Genomic DNA, 17,961 nt, shown 5'->3' on the forward strand with positions numbered 1-17,961 from the left:
CTCCCGGCCCACGGGGCTGTGTGTTTAATGCCGCTCTCCCTGGCAGACCGCTAAATTATGCATCACAATCTGTCCTGGCTGGATGTTTACTTCAGCTCCTCGGCACAACTTATTTTGTTAAAGATATAGGGCTTGAAAACTATTGTCAGCCTCTCCGAACAACCAAAACAAGAGCAACCGCCACAATAAAAATGTGAATGATAATAATGGTGGGCAGAGAGCGATTGCATTTTTTTTTTTATAATTCAGTCTCACCATCGGCCGCCCGGAAAAGCCCACGGATCCCTACTCCTTTGCGGTGAGCGTATGGAGAACGCGTCTCCTTAACCAGCCACACCGCAATTTCCCTGTGATCTCGCACTGCGAATAAACTGCACGTCGTTTCTGTTACAGGAGGGCAATGCACTGTAAATATGCAAACAAATAGCGCTTCGATTTTTCCTTCCCAAACGGGGGCCTGCCAGTCAGGCCGGCAGTGGAGAACGGGTTTTCTGAGCGGCTGAAAAGCGCTCCAGGAGCCGGGGTCCCCCGGGAGCGCGCTTCTGCGGAGGAGGATGGAGAAGAAGCCTCACGGCAAACGTGCAACCGCCCAGGAAAAATCCATCACAGCCGTCTTCTCTCACCGCCGTCTTCTCTCGCGTGTGGCTTCTCCCGCACGCAGCTTCTCCCCGTGTGTTACGGACACAGACACACACACACACACACTCATACACACACGCACACACACGAGGCAGGGTGGCCGTGTGTCATTCAACTTTGACGCCAGAGCAGTCGAACTGCCGCCAAATTTGACAACCTGCTCTTAAACATCTTTAATTGCTCTGCCTTTGTGAGTGATTTCGTCTCAGGTTGTCAATTTTACTTTTTGTGGGTACTTAAATCTCATCAGCAGTGCTGTTATGGGGCACTGCCACTGTATGATTACTGTACACAAGGGTTAACTTGAATCACACCTGTAGTATTGACAAGTAGCTAACAGCTAACATTATTAATAACTCTACTCAAATGGAGCAATTAGCCTACACCAGATCAGACCGGGTCAAATGCATAATTTCTATGGATGCAAACTACACTTTGCTAAACTTGTCTGGTGTATGGAACCTAGTCCCCCCTAGTCCCCACCTAGTCCTCTAGGCTGGCCAATTGCACCAGCCAAGATCAATCAAACACAGAAAAGTGAATCCAAAGCAATTACATATTTGACCCAGGTCTGCACCAGATTGCACTCAACATCAACCAGGCCATAGTGCACCTACACTGGGTAATCATAGTCGCCATGGTGCAAAATGTGGAGCTACCACTTCTGGATGAGTCCCATCCCAGTTTTCCCAGTCATTCCAATGCAGTGCCTGTATCCCACCTGAATTCCCAAAGCTCCTCATCCTAGATCAGTGGTCCTCACTCCTGGTCCTGGAGAGCCGCAGGGTGGGCTGGCTCTTGTTGTTACTCAGCTCTTATTTTATCAACTATAGTAGTCAATTCCAGTTAATTCAACTCACCTGGCATCTTGGGTCTGAATTGGATTGAATTGAATAATTGAATCGGACATGAAGGGGAAAACACAACCTAGCACACCCTGCGGGTCTCCAGGACCAGGAGTGAGGCCCACTGCCCTAGAACACTTACCATGAACATCTCGGGGGATGGGAACGGGAACATTTTTAAGGAACATTTTATTTTCAGACACGAAAAAGGCTGGTTAGATCTGCTTTTAAATGCCATCTGCACAATCAGGCTTACAACTAGTCAGAAGCTAACGGAGGAAATATTCACATGGACTCATTTGCATACTGCGGGCGCACTGTATTTCTCAAAAGGCCGATGCAGAAAGAGTGCTATCAGCACAATGTCGCCGCTAACTCCGCAACGGTCATACAGAGAAAGGTCAGGACGCAATAAGTAACACAGATTTAATTCCCTTTGACGCTTCTGCCACCGAATCTGCATTATCAGTGGGGAGGTTGGGACAGACCTCTCTGTGAGGAGATGCAGCTGATGATGCAGCACCGCCGTCGATATCCCTCTCATCAGCATGAGCGGGGTTAGCGGGAGCAGGCGCTGACACCGAATAAATCACCCTTTCCATACACCTCTGTCCCCACTGCGCCACACAGGGCCGAACAGTCAATTTCATTAGAACCCCCTTTCTCTGAATCAGTACAGTACAGCTGTCTGCCATTTGCAATCTGGGAAACGGTGTTTTCAGTAGGAGAGGGGGAGGCAGCGAGGGAGATAGCGTTGCCTGGAGGAGCCCGGCTCCTGTAGCCTGGTGGCTAAGTTGCTAGGCTGCGACCCAGATGGTAGGTGGTTCAAACTCCAGTGTAGCCTCAATTACGTCTGTGCAGCTGTGGGCTCAAAGAAGAAAGGCCCTTAACCCTACATTGCTCCAGGGGGGGATAGTCAAATTAACTGCATGTGTGTTGCTTTGGATAAAAGCATAAGCTAAATAACTGTAATGTAATGTGTGTGGTGAGAAGTAAGGGTTTCTCCAGGCCAGGTGAGAGCAGTCTCAGGACCAGGAGTCTCTGTGTAAGTAAAGGTCACAGGGTCATACTGTAATTTATGTAAGTTATCATCAAAGAGCTGGATCTCACAGGAAAACGGTGGTCTGTGCATGCCTGAAAGACTCTTGAGAGACTGACAGCTGATATTTGATATTAATCCCAAAGGAAATTTGTTTTCCACTCAGTGTGTGATTTCCTTCTTTCTCTTTTAATGATTGTTATTTAGGCACTTACAAAATAAGTCTTACCAATCGCAAGAAATAATATCCACAATCTACAAAGCAGGGAAAATCTGATTGCCAAATTGCAATTGCTGAACAGAAAAATGATAAGAGGCATTTTGGGATGCCTGAAACTCTTCTCTCTTACATCGACTGTAGCAGCAGTCAGAAGACATTTCTCTCCATTACAAACACAGGCGGTGGTGTCGGTGGATTGGAGATTAGAGTGAAACTGCGAGTCTAGCAATAAACAGGCAGCGATTAGTCAAGATGGTGCGCATTGACCAACAGCAATTTGGCTTCAGTGGAGTCCAGTGTAGAGAATCTGCCCTGCAGGAGTGTTCCCATCTCCCTCTGCACCTTAATGAGTCAAAATGGCCGCCGTACGAGAGAACTACTGTCCCTAGCCACCCAAGTCTGGGGCCTCTGAAATTTGTGGGTAGAGCTGCGCAACATGAAGTATCCCATAAGTCATACAATTTACTGCTTGTTTATCTTGTTAAGGGAACACCAATATTTTCTCCCCAAACACGTCGCATCGACGCAGACACCAAAGATAGCCCGGACAAAGGGACACATTCCCCTGGCCAACATCTGATCTCGGACCTCCGTTAAGAGAAGGCTATCCATTAAAATGTCCCCGCTCCTCAATTCGACGATAACTGGAGTAAACCGAGGGTGACAAGCGGCAGATTCGGCCCGGCACCCTGGCGCTGACACAAGCACTTCTATTATTTTGAACTCATTAACTCCTAACTTCAAATTGCCTCTCTTAATTCCCTCATTAGAATGCATGAGCCGCTCCAGTGTGGCTGGAGCAACGCGAGGGCAGGAGTCTCCGCAGGACGTTCCGACGGAGTCAGACTCGCCCAGTCGATCGCTATTCCTCGCAGGGCTCGCGAAAAGATAAAAGGACACTATGTTGTTTTGGTTTTTGGTTTTTTGAGGTTGATTGGTTAGCTGGATCGTTCCCTCCGCCGGGTGCTAGGATGTAACGTTATCAGCTCCCAAAGAAAATCCCCGTCAGATTCACTTTCATCTCCCTCCAGCCCGCCGAGACATCAGGAGGCAGCAGCTCACCGTACCGTGTTTCTCTAGTCTTTTTTGGGTTGTATAATTTTTGATTCCTTACCTCAGATGCACTTGAATTCTGTTGGAGGCTGTCACGCACGCCGGAGGAACAAAAGTGTTTGCGGTGGTGCTGTTGACATCCACTTAACACCCGGCCCCCTTGCCACATTCCCGGGCGCATTTGATGGTTCCTCCCCGCATCATTAAAACAATCGCTTCTGCGGTGTGACAATGCGGGGCACACACCTGTCAGCTAGCATCGTGTTTTGTTGTGAAAAGATGAAATGCTCCTCTTGAACCACAGGCACTACACACGCTTTCCTGCATGGAGAGAGACCTTTAGCAGCACAGATGAGCTTCACCCATTTCATTTGCTATAAAGTGTGTTTTATTTGATCATTTTTAGCCCTGTGACTGAGCAGAATAAAATATCAGCTTCAGCCGTGCTTCAAGATCCAGTCCATTAATCCTCCTCACAGAACCAACATACACTGCCCTTTCTTTCCATTTCCACAACCTACCACCATTTTCCTCCAGATCTGTAGGTTTCTCCAACCGTAATATGGCACACCTGGCTCTACTAATTAGCAGCTCAACAGGATCTTGAGCTGTTGAATGAGTTGTGCTCAGTTGGGGTTGGAGTGAAAACCTACAGGGTGGTAGATCGACAGGAACAGGGTTGGGCAGCCCTGCTCTAGCTGTTCAACTGGGTGGGCTTAGTTGGTGTTAGAGTGAAAACCTACAGGATCCTGCTGATCTCCAGGAACAGGGTTGATTATCACTGCCTCAAAATCACCATCACCTTACACTGCTCCCTCCAATCACTACTGCCTATACTATACTGGCACAGATAACTGGGCCCTACTCCTCCCACAGATGACCAGTGCATCTCCCACTCTAATCATATCATCACACTCCCAGCAGCCTTCTTCCTCACTGTAATCCATCAGCTCCCCACCCCTCCCATCAGCTCCCCACCCCCCCATCAGTTACAAAGCACCAGCACAGGATCTATATCTGTATTCATTTAAACCAAGCAGCCTGGAGTCTGGCCTTCTGAGACATGGGAGTGTGAAACGCACACACACACACACACACACACTCACACGCACACACACACACACACAGACAAACACACACACACACTCACACGCACACACACACATACACACACACAGACAAACACACACACACACACTCACACACACACTCACACACACTGCACACACACTCACACGCACACGCACACACGCACGCACGCACGCACGCACACACACACACTCACACGCACACGCACACGCACTCGCACAAGCACACGCACACACACACACACACACACACACATACTCACACTCACACACAGCACACGCACACGCACACACTCACACACACATACTCACACACACACACAGCACACGCACACACACATACTCACACACACACACAGCACACGCACACGCACACACTCACACACACACACAGCACACGCACACACTCACACACACTCACACACACACTCACACACACACACACACATACACAGCACACGCACACGCACACACACACAAAACGGATAAACATATGCTTGACACATGCACATGAAACACAGACAAACACAGATAAACATGATAAACATTTCAGGGAAGCGAGGATTAAGTATAATAAATTTATTTAGCACTCTAAAAACCAAACACAAGTGGTGCTAGAACCTCACGTACCCTCCATATGAAATATACTTGTTGTGATTTAAATTAATAATTATTTTTAAGAATGACAATTATCAATTAAATCACCACATTCTTAGGTCAGTCTGCAGTAAACCAATCAACCAACAAGTCAAAACAAACTCTATATCGGATCTTAAGATTAAATTCATTAAGAAGCCAAGAATGTAAATATTGAATGTTCTTTATTGATGTGGGCTCACTACTTCTAAGAAAACAGGAGACATTAGAAAAGACATTACATTTCATATACCAGAAAGTCAAGAGAGAGAGAAACAGATAAGCCACAGGAACAAAGTAAATAAACTGGAAAACTCACAGCCAAGGAACCACCACCAAAATAGAAAGGAAAATCCTTATTCTCCAAAAATCCAAATTCTAACACACAAACTTGTTCCTGTGCCATTCTTCTACTGCTGTAGCCTATCCACTTGTCCAGTTGTGATGCCTTTTGTGTTCAGAGATGCTCTTCTGCATGCCATTGTTGTAATGTGTGGTTATTTGTGTTACTGTCACCTTCCTGTCAGCATTGACCAGTCTGGCCATTCTTCGCTGACGTCTCTCATTAACAAGGTGTTTGTCTGCAGAACTGCTGCTCACTGGATTTTTGCACCATTCTTTACAAACTCTAGAGACTGCTGTGTGTGAAAATCCCAGGAAATCAGCCATTTCTGAGATATTCAAACCACCCTGTCTGCCACCACCAATCATTCCATGGTCAAAGTCACTTAGATCACATTTTCCCCCCATTCTCATGGTTGATGTGACTTAACTGAAGCTCCTGACCCATATCTGCATGATTTTATGCATGGAACTGCAATGTGACACATGCACATATATAAACATACACACCCAGACACACATCTTATCTTATGCAAGACACATGCACACATACAAACACACACACACACACACACACACACACACATCTTATCTTATGCAAGACACATGCACACATACAAACACACACACACACACACACACACACACACACACACACCCAGACACACATCTTATCTTATGCAAGACACATGCACACATACAAACACACACACACACACACACACACACACGCACACAGACAAACATATGCATGAGACAAATGCACAAATACACACACAGGCACATGCATACAAACACACACACTGGTACACACAGATAAACATATGCATGACACTTACAGTAACAAAGCTCTGGAAAGTGCATCTAGCAGATATAACTGGAATTGGACTTTTCAGAAATTGAGAGAACACAACAGCTGGAAACAACGGCAATAATGTGGAAGTGATTTAGGTTAATATTCACAGCAGGCTAGTATAGTATTTGTGAGACAATACAAACACAAAAAGTGTGCACTGTTTATAGTTTTAAAAATGAATTATGTTTTCACCGTGGAGCCATTAAAGCCTGGTGGTGCTATGGCATGTGTATATAATTACTTCAGAGTAATGCAATTATGTTTGTAAAACGTTGTTTGCTAATAACGGCCTCCCTGCTTTGCAGACCGTCCCATATAAAAGAAAAATCCAGAAGGGCCGTTCTATTATACTGGTTGTCAGGCAGCCAGGAGTTTACAATGGACTGTCCATGGTGCTGAGTAGTTCATTCAACACTAGTCACAGGTCATGAACAAGTTATAACTGTAACAATCTTATAATGAAAAGCCAAGAGGAAAATAGGTGTCCACCGCTTACTATGAACAGAAATATTATGGAACAAATCGTGTCTGCATCATTCAGGGTAAAACAATCCAACTCAAAAACATAGTGTGCAGTAGTAGGAAAGCATATTCTTCTGAGCTTTGTAGATCAAAGACTGTGTGAATATATTGACAGTTTGCTGCCTTGTAAAGACGCCTTGTAAAGGTGCCAAACAAAAGCGGATTTAATTTTTGAAGGAAAACCGCAATTCTCTATCGCCTTTTTCTTCTTCCCCGTCTTCAGTCGCCTGAAAATCAATATCTGTTTTACACCAAACCCGCTGGCTTCAAAAGCAGGCAAAGGCAGAGTGATATCTCAAACTCACAGCATCAAAATTCAGAGGGTGTCGGAGCTTTGGAGTGGGAGAGGAAAGAAGGGGCATTTAAATGCGAGGCGCTCTCCTCGTGGGTCTTGAGGAAACCGCTGCTGCTCTTACTGAACGCGCTATAGGTCACATCCAGGCTGGCCCTCAACCACTAAATCATTCATTTATTTACAGCGTTAATTCACACAAACCCGAATACCTCGTAACAGAGAGTAAACAGGAAGCCATAATGCAACGTCGTGCCCTCCAAAACCAAGTCCACATCTGTTACCATTAAACTTCTAGAAATGCTATAAAAAAAAATAATAAATAATAATAATAATAAATCTTACAAGAAAAGGGTGAGTGGAGGGAGAACTGAGGCTTTTAATGACTGCAAAAAGCATCGCACAAAATGTAAAAGTTTACTCAGCAAGGCGTGAAGGGAAAGAGCAATACGACCGCAGGCTCACCTTCTTTCAATCATTATAATGGATTGAAGACACTAAGTAGATTATGAGAACTGGGAAGTTAAAAGAAGCCTGTTCTTTGTGACTGTCTGTATTTTGATCGTGTCCCCTCGTTAAATCACACAGGGCTTTACCGTACTATCAACCCCCTGACATTTCATTCTCAGCTTTGCTGGAGCTCAAAGCCGAAAGAGATTTATGTGCATAATTTTGTATTACCGGAGAGGGGCTTGTTGAAATATGCAGTCAGCGGGTCAGGGGTCGAGAAAGGGAGCGATCGCGAGCGGCCGTGTGGCGTGTGTGCAGTCCTGTGATCTTTCCCCCTCCCCGGTCACTCCCCCTCTCCGCCCTCCTGTCGGAAGTCTTTTCAAAAAGCAGAAAACCAGTGGTCAGCTTTGAAAGCGCGTCGCGTTCGACGCGAGAAGAAGGGAACGCCCCGAGAGAACCGGCTCCACACCTGAAAACAGCCGTTAAACCCACCATTGGGGATTTTTTTTTTGCTAAAAGCCCACATGCAACAGAACATTACAGTGGAAAATTGCCTAAAATCAGCGGCGGGTTCTCTGATGACTCACAAATACAAAGTTGCACTTTCGCAGGCAGTGCGCTAACCCTGGTAATGCGTCTTTATTAGGCGCGTAAAGGGCCGGCGGAGCGGGTATCTCTCAGCGGCGCGCCCGAGGAAGTACAGTAGCACATCTCAGCAGGGACGCACGGCTTCATCTAAATGCTAATGCGATGCGCCTCCTCGCCGCGGCCCGGCGCCTAACGAGCGAGCCCGCTGAATAAATTGAAAGCCTAAGTAGTAATAATGACATAACGGAGACGCTCAGAAGAGGAAGGTGTAATCTCCTGACCTGGCGCGCGAAAACCACGCTACACAAACGATACATCAAGGTCACGCGCGCGTACAGGAACACGATCGCGCAAGGACGCCCGTACGGGAACACAATCACCTACGGATGCGCGAACAGGAACACAATCACATACGGACACACGCGCAGGAACACAATCACGTACGGAGGCACGTACATGAACACAATCACCTACGGATGCGCAAACAGGAACACAATCACATACGGACACGCACACAGGAACACAATCACGTACGGACACACGTACATGAACACAATCACCTACGGACTCCCACACAGGAACACAATCACGTACAGATGCGCACACAGGAACACAATCGCATGTGGCAGCATGCACAGGAACACGATCTCGCACAGACGCGAGTACAGGAATACAATCACATAGGGAAACCGGTACAGGAACACAAGTGCCTGCATAGGAACACAATCGCCTACAGACACACTTTCAGGAACACAATCTCATACAGACATGTGTACTGGAACACAATCACATGCGGACAAGGGGACGTACAGACAGGTGTTTACAAACAACAAACAGCTGTGTCGTGAGAGCTGTGAGTTTTTTGACAGGGCGGCTGATGACCCAGAACTTGGAGGTCACATACCTTGGTGAGCTACCTCAGGAGGACATACGTTTGAATTCTGTCTCTGTCCTTGAATCGCCTGCCTATCGAGGCTTCACAGTGCTCTCTCTCTCTCGTTTATACAAAATGCTTAATTATCTGGACACAATCGCAAACCAATGCAAATAATTGGCACTCAAAGCACTTAGGTTTTGGAATGAATGAGAACATTTATTCCAAAACCTAAGTGCATGTGTCGTGACAACTTTTCCTGCTTTTTAAATTAACCAGCCACCATGATTTTCAGCAAACAATATTTCAACAATTAAGCTAATTTTAAATGACTTCATTCCAAACCCTCTGCCCAACGGCTCCTGTCAGCTCCTGTAATAAAAATGCGCATTGTACCTGAGCCTTACACTAATTTCAAATATTTATTCTTAATTTAGCAGGCTCACATGCATTTTTTGACACTGAAATGTTTTTTTAGTTTCTGCAGTCATATACTAATTACCTTTTGTGAAAACAAGTGGATGATCATTATTATTTTTTAAAAGGTTATAAAATTCTATAAATGTGCCATATCTAGAAACCCTGTGCTCAGCTAGGCATTGTTTTTCAGCCTCAGAGAAGCTCACGCTTGGAATGCCAGTCTACTTGTTTCTTTTTTCTAGTCCATTCATAATTTATGCAGGCGTGAATGAAATTCTTTATATACAAGCACAGGAATCTGATTTGCTTCAGTGTTTTCACCTCTTTTTCTCTCCAAAGCCTGATTCATTCAACAAGATTCAAAAGCCCACCCCCATCCCAAACTTGGCCAAATGGAGCAACTTCATTTAAATGCTAATGCGCCGCGTTCTAACGTAACAAGCGGCTATCGCACCACGGACCCTGAAAGCGGCCGGGCACTGCACATCACACAAGGCATCTGAATTCTGGATTACTTAAAGCCGGGGAAATTCAATCACAGCGTTCCTCCCACCTAAATTGCGCTGAAATGCCGCAGAATGAATCTGCTCATAAGAAGGAAATTACGCGGCTACAGTGAACAAGGGCAGCAGGATGGTGCAGAGATGAGGTTTAGCCATGGAGATAGAGTTGGGTGAGCACGGGAGACAGAAGGAAGTGTTCCCTTAAGCCTGCAGCTACAGCTTGAGCAGGCAGCCATATTCCATCATGAGCTCTAGCTCCACTGGAGCACCTCTTACACGTCATAGAGCAATGGTAACCAACCCTGTTCCTGTAGGTTTTCACTCTAACCCTAACAGCACACCTCACTCAACAGCTACAAATCTTGTTGAGCTCTTCATTTCAAGAGCCAAGTATGCTAAATTTGCGTTGGTGTGAAAACAATAGGATGGTAGATCTCCAGGAACAGGGTTGCTTACCACTGCCTTACAGGAATCTAGTTGCCACCAATGTTTGAGAAACATGACCCCATCCCCACTGTTCCCCACCTATTTTCTGAATTTGCTGGCTTATCAAGGTTAACTGTGACACTGTTTAGATGACATGTAGGAAAAATGACCCCCACCACCCACCCCCCATCCAATGTCACTGTCAGGTGTGATCCAACAACATTTAGATGAGCAGGGTGGAATCTGACCCCACTTTAATGCTGGCAATGCCTTGGAAGTGAAGTCTTGCCCTGCACTCTCAGAAATAAAGTGACTGTCCACTGTGGAGGTACATTTCTGTTCTGCAAGGATCACATTTCCCAAATGTACCCTGAAAGTACAGTAACGTTCTCTTTTGGTATTGTTGGTTATATATTTGTGAAATATTGATGGCTAGTTTCACGTACCTACAGGGCACTGCCCTAGCGACAAGCATTTGGACCGTTTTAGGCACTTTTTGCACCTTTGTTTCTGAGATTGTACGGCTCCACAATGCGTGAAATGAGCCTGCATCCTGCGTGTGTCTCACATAACACTAGTCAACCAAACAGGCATAATTACATTTCTTCCAAGCTGGGGAAAAAAGAGGCTGGATTTTTTCCCCTTCATTTGAATCTCTAAGTTGGGGGAAGGGAGATGTTCCTCGGTTGAAAGCAACAGAGAAAAAAAAGGAAGTAAATTGTGGGAGTAAATCACACGTGAGGGTCTGCGTTTATCCTGCTTCTGAAAATAGCTCACATCAAAAGACGTCCTCCGCTTATAAGATCAGCACCAAAGACTGTATTGCAGGTTTTCCCCCAGTCCTTCATCCTCACAAGCAAACAGCATGTTTCAAAATGAGTAAGAAGAGGGTTTGTCTTAAATACAGGAGGTTAACCAGAATACTGTACCAGCAACAAAAATATCATATTCCAACAAGGAGAATAGGCATTTCATGTCAGGATATTCTGTTCATTTTCAGTCCCACCATCAAAGCTTTCTCCCATCAAAATGGCCTCACTTACATGCATATTAGCTGTTGAGAGGGAAATGCCATTTGGTTTGAACAATAAGCTGTGACTGCAGGCCCTTCATTAGCACATACGTCGGGTCACTGTTGATTAAACAGCAAGTCTTTGCTGCAGTACTTTAAAATGTCCGCTATTTGCTTAATAGATAAAACCTCACTGCTCACAGAAATATAGGAGTTCCCTCACAACGCTGAAGGAAATGTGTCTTGTTTGCAAACACATCGCAGAACACAAGCCCTTATTTATTCGCATTTGCAATAACATACTGATGACAAATCTGACTGTGACGATTCAACTGATGCCAAAATCCTGCCAAAATTCCATCTTGATACTCCTTCAATTCAGTTACGCTTAACGTCTTTTAGATCAGGCACAGGGAAAAAGGAGAGGAAAAATGAGGAAAAAACTATTCTCTACGCAGTTTTTAGACAGAATAAGCCAAAAGTGGAAGGAAAAACAATTTTGACTTGAGGATTTGAGTCATCTCTTGCTGGACCATCCACTGCAAGGGCACTTGGTGAGTAATGTCTGCTTAGAAATCCTCCACAAGAAGGGGAAGATCAAATTAGCAGATCTTTCTGGCAGTGCACGATTGTGGCTGAAGACTTTAATTGCTGCAATTCAACGGCTTGACACGCCAGCACGTTTCATTTTATCTTTCTTTCTTGCCATGACAAAAGCCCTAACTCTCAACTGAAAATACACACAGCAGTGTGCCTGTGCGCTTTGTTTGGAAAGCCATCTCTATCTGTGGATAGAACAGTCCGATGGTCAGCAAATAGAAAAGGCAGAGAACTAGCCTGACATAACAAGATTCAGTTACAGCATAATCACATCTGCATGATGAAAACTGGTGTGAAGTACACAGAAAAACATTACAATGCCACAAAAAGACACAATTTTTAAGGAAAAAGGAGTCTTCTCATTAGTGATCCTTAGTTTGAATTAAACTGCCAAGCTTATTCATAATGAAAAACAGATCAAAAGCAGTTCTAAGACTTGGTAAGGTGCCTGTCTTCACTGTCTCTTGTTAAAGGGCATCCACTCTCAATAAGCACTGTTTGATTCAAGTGTTTGATTCTCATTATATTCACATATTTTTCATCTTCTGCTGTTCTAGGTTGTCATGAAGAAAGCATCATGACATCTCTGGCTATCAGAGGAGCAGAAAAGCCCAGTTCATCCTGGAGGAATATTCCATATGCAGACCCTGGACAGTCGGAGGAGGGAGAGAAAAGAAGGAAAAAGAGGGAGCCTAACATTTCTCCCAAACTGAAAAGGTGAATATTTGAATTACTGCTTCTTGCTTTCAGTCTCAAAGGTGAGGGTATCTTACCAGGTGAGGTGCTCCGGTCCTGTGTGTAAGCCTGATTTTGGGTCGCTGTAAAAAGTCCTTTATTTGCTCTATTTAAGAACCACATATCCCTGTGCAATATTATACCACAAAAAATTAGACTTCCACCATAAAAGTCAAGAGGCTTTTAACTGTATACAATCCACAGTAGAGCTAGTGTTCAAAGTGGCCCCCTGGTTTTTGCCCAGCGTTATTATGGAGCCGAATAAATTAGTTCATATAAGCTGGCATATTTAATACTGGAAAATAAAAAAGCTGATCCCAGGCGATAGCTTCAAAGAGGATATTCAATAGGCCACTGATTATAATTTGAGCCCAAATACTTTTCGGCAACTCTCCTGTGGCACAGTAGAAGCACACAGCAGATATTTCCTGCAGGTTTAACGTCCCCTACTAGTTCCTACTTAAACTTCAGCCAAGCTAGAACTGAAATTTAACCATTTGAGAAATGTACAAGGAAGAAAATGCAATCTCTAACACATACAACAGCACGTGCCTTTGGCAATGCAAATCACTACATCCACACATACTGACTGCTGTGGTATTTGTAATTTAGCATATTATGCTTTAATTCTAACATTTCTGTTATTTTTAATCTTCCTTCTGTGTTACACAAAACCATTGAGTATACAACATTAGGCACTACTGTGTTAGAACACTGCAAAAAGTCTGTAACCCTGCTTCACATTCACCGATTCATAAACACACTCACACATCAACAGAGATTGGCTGCTATGCAAGGCACCATCAGGAGAATTTGGGAGTTAGGTGTCTTGCTCAGGGACACTTCAACCCAGGGCGGGATCGCACCAGCTCTTGCCGCCAGAGCCAATGTCGCAAAAGTAGAAAATATTAGCTTGCATTAAGTTAACGTTTTCTTACTCCATTGGCAAATCTTGAAATGAGTCAAACTGTCTTGCCTCATTGGTAATATTTGCATCTTATTTAGTAAAAAAAAAAAAAAAATGTCAATAAGATTTTCAGTCTAAATATAAGACTATATTTTTTGTTGCCCTTTTGCAGTGAAAACAGCAGGCCAGACCCAGCATCGCTTCACCCAGTCCCATTACTCATGTCAAGCATGGGGAGTGTTTTGGTAATGGGCCCATCGGTCCCCACAGTGTGCGTGCAGCAGCCCCCGGTGCTCTCCGGCTCCTCCCGGCCAGAGCGCACCCTCCTCAGCCAGAGAGCCGGCGGACTCCTGCCTGAGCGACCGTCACAGAGTGGAGCTCTGCTGCACCCAGACCGCTGAAGAGGGACAACGTGAATAAATACATCACAGGCCTACGTGTGAGGGCAGTTTAAGACACCCAGAGAAGAAAGGAAACGAAAGCTAAAGCCCGCCCGAAAGAAGACCAGCATGCTTAACGCCACCCGGCAGTGTACTGTATGAGGCTATCAGAGCACCACCATCTCAATCTACTGTACACTAGAACCGAACGTCTTAATCCCAGCTTCTGCCATGTCACCAACGGATTATTGGCAATATGTATCTAATATCCCTCCTTTCCTCTCCCGTCCTGGATTGTAGTGACACCTCGACCGAATACAGGTGAGCCGTTTGCTCGTCTGTTCGTAACTGTCGTTGTCACCTTCGTCATCCTGCGAGGAAGAGGCTCAAACTGCACTCGGAGCAGTGACCTCCCCTGACATCCCCCGTGTCTCTGCCCGGCTCTGATTTAGGGTAGTGCTGCTGGTGCATGAAGAACAGCCCGGAATGCTCCGGTAGCATCAGCTCTGTCCTTCACACGCAGGACCGTAACGAGCGTCCTCTGTGTGTGTGTGTGTGTGTGTGTGTGTCTGTACAGTACGCCTTCACACCACAGCCTCCTGGGGTGCCCGCTTTAAACCATGTCTGCAAAACACAGGCAGCACAGTGCATCTCGCCTCTCCTGCTGTGCCCACTCGTGCTGTTGCCTTGGTGCCAGTGAAAGCACTTTTGAGCTTAGACGCAGCAGTCTGACATGTAAACAAAGACACAATCCAAAAGAGTAAAGCGTCCTTTTGGAATTTCTACATTTGACCTCATTTAAGTGTTATTGTTAGCTGGTATTGTTTGGCAGTGGAACAGCTAAAGTATGTACTTTGTAAATTAGGCTAGGTTTTTTATATCAAACCATTGTTATAAAACAAATTATGAAATGATTATATATACACTCAGTTGAAAAATCCTGTTGAAAAAAGTGCTGTACTGCAGTGGAGTTCTTAATGTTACATATAACGGGATTGTCTGCTGGAAGCTTTGTTTCTGCAAGTCAGCTCTAAAATTTAATGTTATAAGTGTCAGGGCAAAACAAGGAATTTGCATTTGGTTTATTGCAGCAGACACTTCAAAGAGAAGAGAAAAATACTGCAGGGAAAAAATGTTAAGATTATTTTTCACTGACAATCTGCTTCCCTTATTGGTCAAGACACAATACTGTATTCATATGAACAAATAATGTACAACCTACAAAGTCTTGTAAATATGCGACTGAGGATGAAATATACACTTACTCCTGTGAGTAAAATATAGATTATAGATGTATAGATTACGCTCCAATTGTTCCTTTCGCCTCATTCTTCAATACAATTCTATGGGATAATGCATATTTGAATGTAAATATCAAACCTATATAATAGACCAAATTTAAGAGATATACTGGTAAATTTAAAGATGCAGACACGTGATAAATTATCTGGGTCTCACAATTATTGTAAAGCTCAGCGAATGCAACCTATGCGCCTTCTTGCAAGCCTGCCTGTTTATGGTTTCATTTTCTCTGACATGCGCGTTTGAAGTATAATTGACTACTATAATAAACGCGCTATGCAGTTTGAGGTTTCATTCGGATGACCTTGCATCAGAAGGCTTGGTCAATTATATTCGGAACAGAGGCTGGGTGAGACCTTGCCACAATGAAGGATGGACCTTTTTACAGCAGGCATAGCAAAAAATATATAAATAAAACCGTCTCCGCGAAAAGGGACGTTGTAGATGGTTGGGTGGTAAGCGCAGCAGTTCAGTCATGTAATGTTGCGTAAATGTGATCCGTGATCCCGTATAGTCTACTTAAACATCACATAATTTCAAAATAACCAAATTTTGCCGCGAAACGTTATATATCTTCATACAACAGCGATTTAAACTCGAAAATATATCAAGCAAAACTTTAAAACACGGTGTTGTAGTTCGGATGACGTTTACAGGTTTACACTGACTACGATGCAAAAATGTGCCAGAGAAAGAGATAAGTGCAGTGTAGAATTGAGTATATTTAAACGAAGACTTCGATCGAGATCTTGTTATGCGAAATAGCCAAGAAGAACACTAAACACGGGCATTCACTATCTCCTCAACGTGCTACCATGGGCTATTTCATTTAAGTACAGCTCGCTTTAACACGTAGCCTAATTGCTAAAATTAAATCGTAAACTAACGCGCGCACGCATACACATGCGCGCACGCACTCACACACACACACACACACACACACACACTATTGCCTCTTGAAGGGAGGCAATATTGAACGATTAACATTCTTTTAAAGTTGACAGCACAATTGGATTGGTCAGAGAATCCCGACTCCTGGAACTTCAGTAAAAGGACATTTTTTTCTGTTTTCACGTATCAAATCCAAGTCCAAGTGTTAGCATCAATTATAAATCACATCTTATTTCCCTTGCCTCCCTTGCCTTCTCACGTAGCCTACTCCAAGGATGATCGCAACGGTCCATGTGCAATTCGGCAGTTTCCTTATTTCATCATTATCAGCTTTTCAAATGACGAACTTCATGGACCGAGAAAATACTCTTCAGGTGCAGTATTCGTCTTGAAAAAACGCTCTGGCCACGGGTTAAAGTGGCCGGTTCATGTAGCAATATTTCATTAATTAGCAAGATGCTTATCTAAATAAAATCAGCCTATCATGCGCTACGATTATTAGCAGCAATGACTTCTCAAAAACATTACTATGTAGGGCTACTTTTTTTCTCTAGCAGGACGGGAAAAACCATGTAGATAATTAACGCGATGATTAAAATATTTTCAATTTCTGGTTTATTAATCACGTTGCTTTCTGGGACACGGGCAAGCCACATACTGGCATCGGAGATGGTATAAGCTCGATTTCAATTTATTCAGGATTTACTTCACATTTAACCACGACACACTAAAAAGGAAATCGTATCAAGCGACTTACCTGCAAAAATTAAGAACGCAGATTTTTTAACAGAGCAATGTTCCTTTTGCGAGTAGTGAAAGTAATTGCTGCCTAACACACTTGCCGATGTACCCAGGATCACATCAAGATCGCTAATGGACCCCGGAATCTGAAGAGGATAAAGAAAGGCCAGTAGGAATCAGCCCGGAAACGTGTGTAAAATAATATCCGCAACGCTGCGGTTCCCTGGCAGATCGTGGTTGAGCAGAAACAGACTTCTCCGCCAACGAGCCGCGTTGGAGACACGGGAACGTGTTGTATAAGCTTCTAAAAATATCAACCATTGCTTAAATCTCTCAAAAGCCCTTAGTTTTTTATTTTGTGTGACCAAATACTGTTTTGCTTTGCAAAGTAAAAAAAATCCGACGCTGAATATGTAGTTAGCCTATAGTTAGAAATACAGGGTTGTGCATATAAACCAAATCATTATTGGTATGATTTATATATATATATATATGTATATATATATATATATATATATATATATATATGTTGCATTCATTCATTATTTTGGTGGCGATTTAAGCACTGCAGATTTTCAGTTTTCAGTCATAGGATCCACA

General features: G+C 44.1%; 1 protein-coding gene across 2 annotated transcripts in view; it reads right to left on the reverse strand.

Moving 5' to 3' along the window:
* LOC133131455 (amyloid-beta A4 precursor protein-binding family A member 2-like) overlaps positions 1–17,505 on the reverse strand; it is an 86,968-nt gene extending 69,463 nt beyond the window's left edge. For both annotated transcript variants that reach the window (XM_061246828.1, XM_061246827.1), the window contains exon 1: positions 17,378–17,505. The gene's annotated coding sequence lies outside the window, so the exon portion shown is untranslated. The remainder of the gene's footprint in view (positions 1–17,377) is intronic.
* Between the last annotated feature and the right edge of the window lie 456 nt (positions 17,506–17,961).

The sequence above is a fragment of the Conger conger genome, chromosome 6 (assembly GCF_963514075.1).
Source record: "Conger conger chromosome 6, fConCon1.1, whole genome shotgun sequence".
Classification (NCBI taxonomy): domain Eukaryota; kingdom Metazoa; phylum Chordata; class Actinopteri; order Anguilliformes; family Congridae; genus Conger; species Conger conger.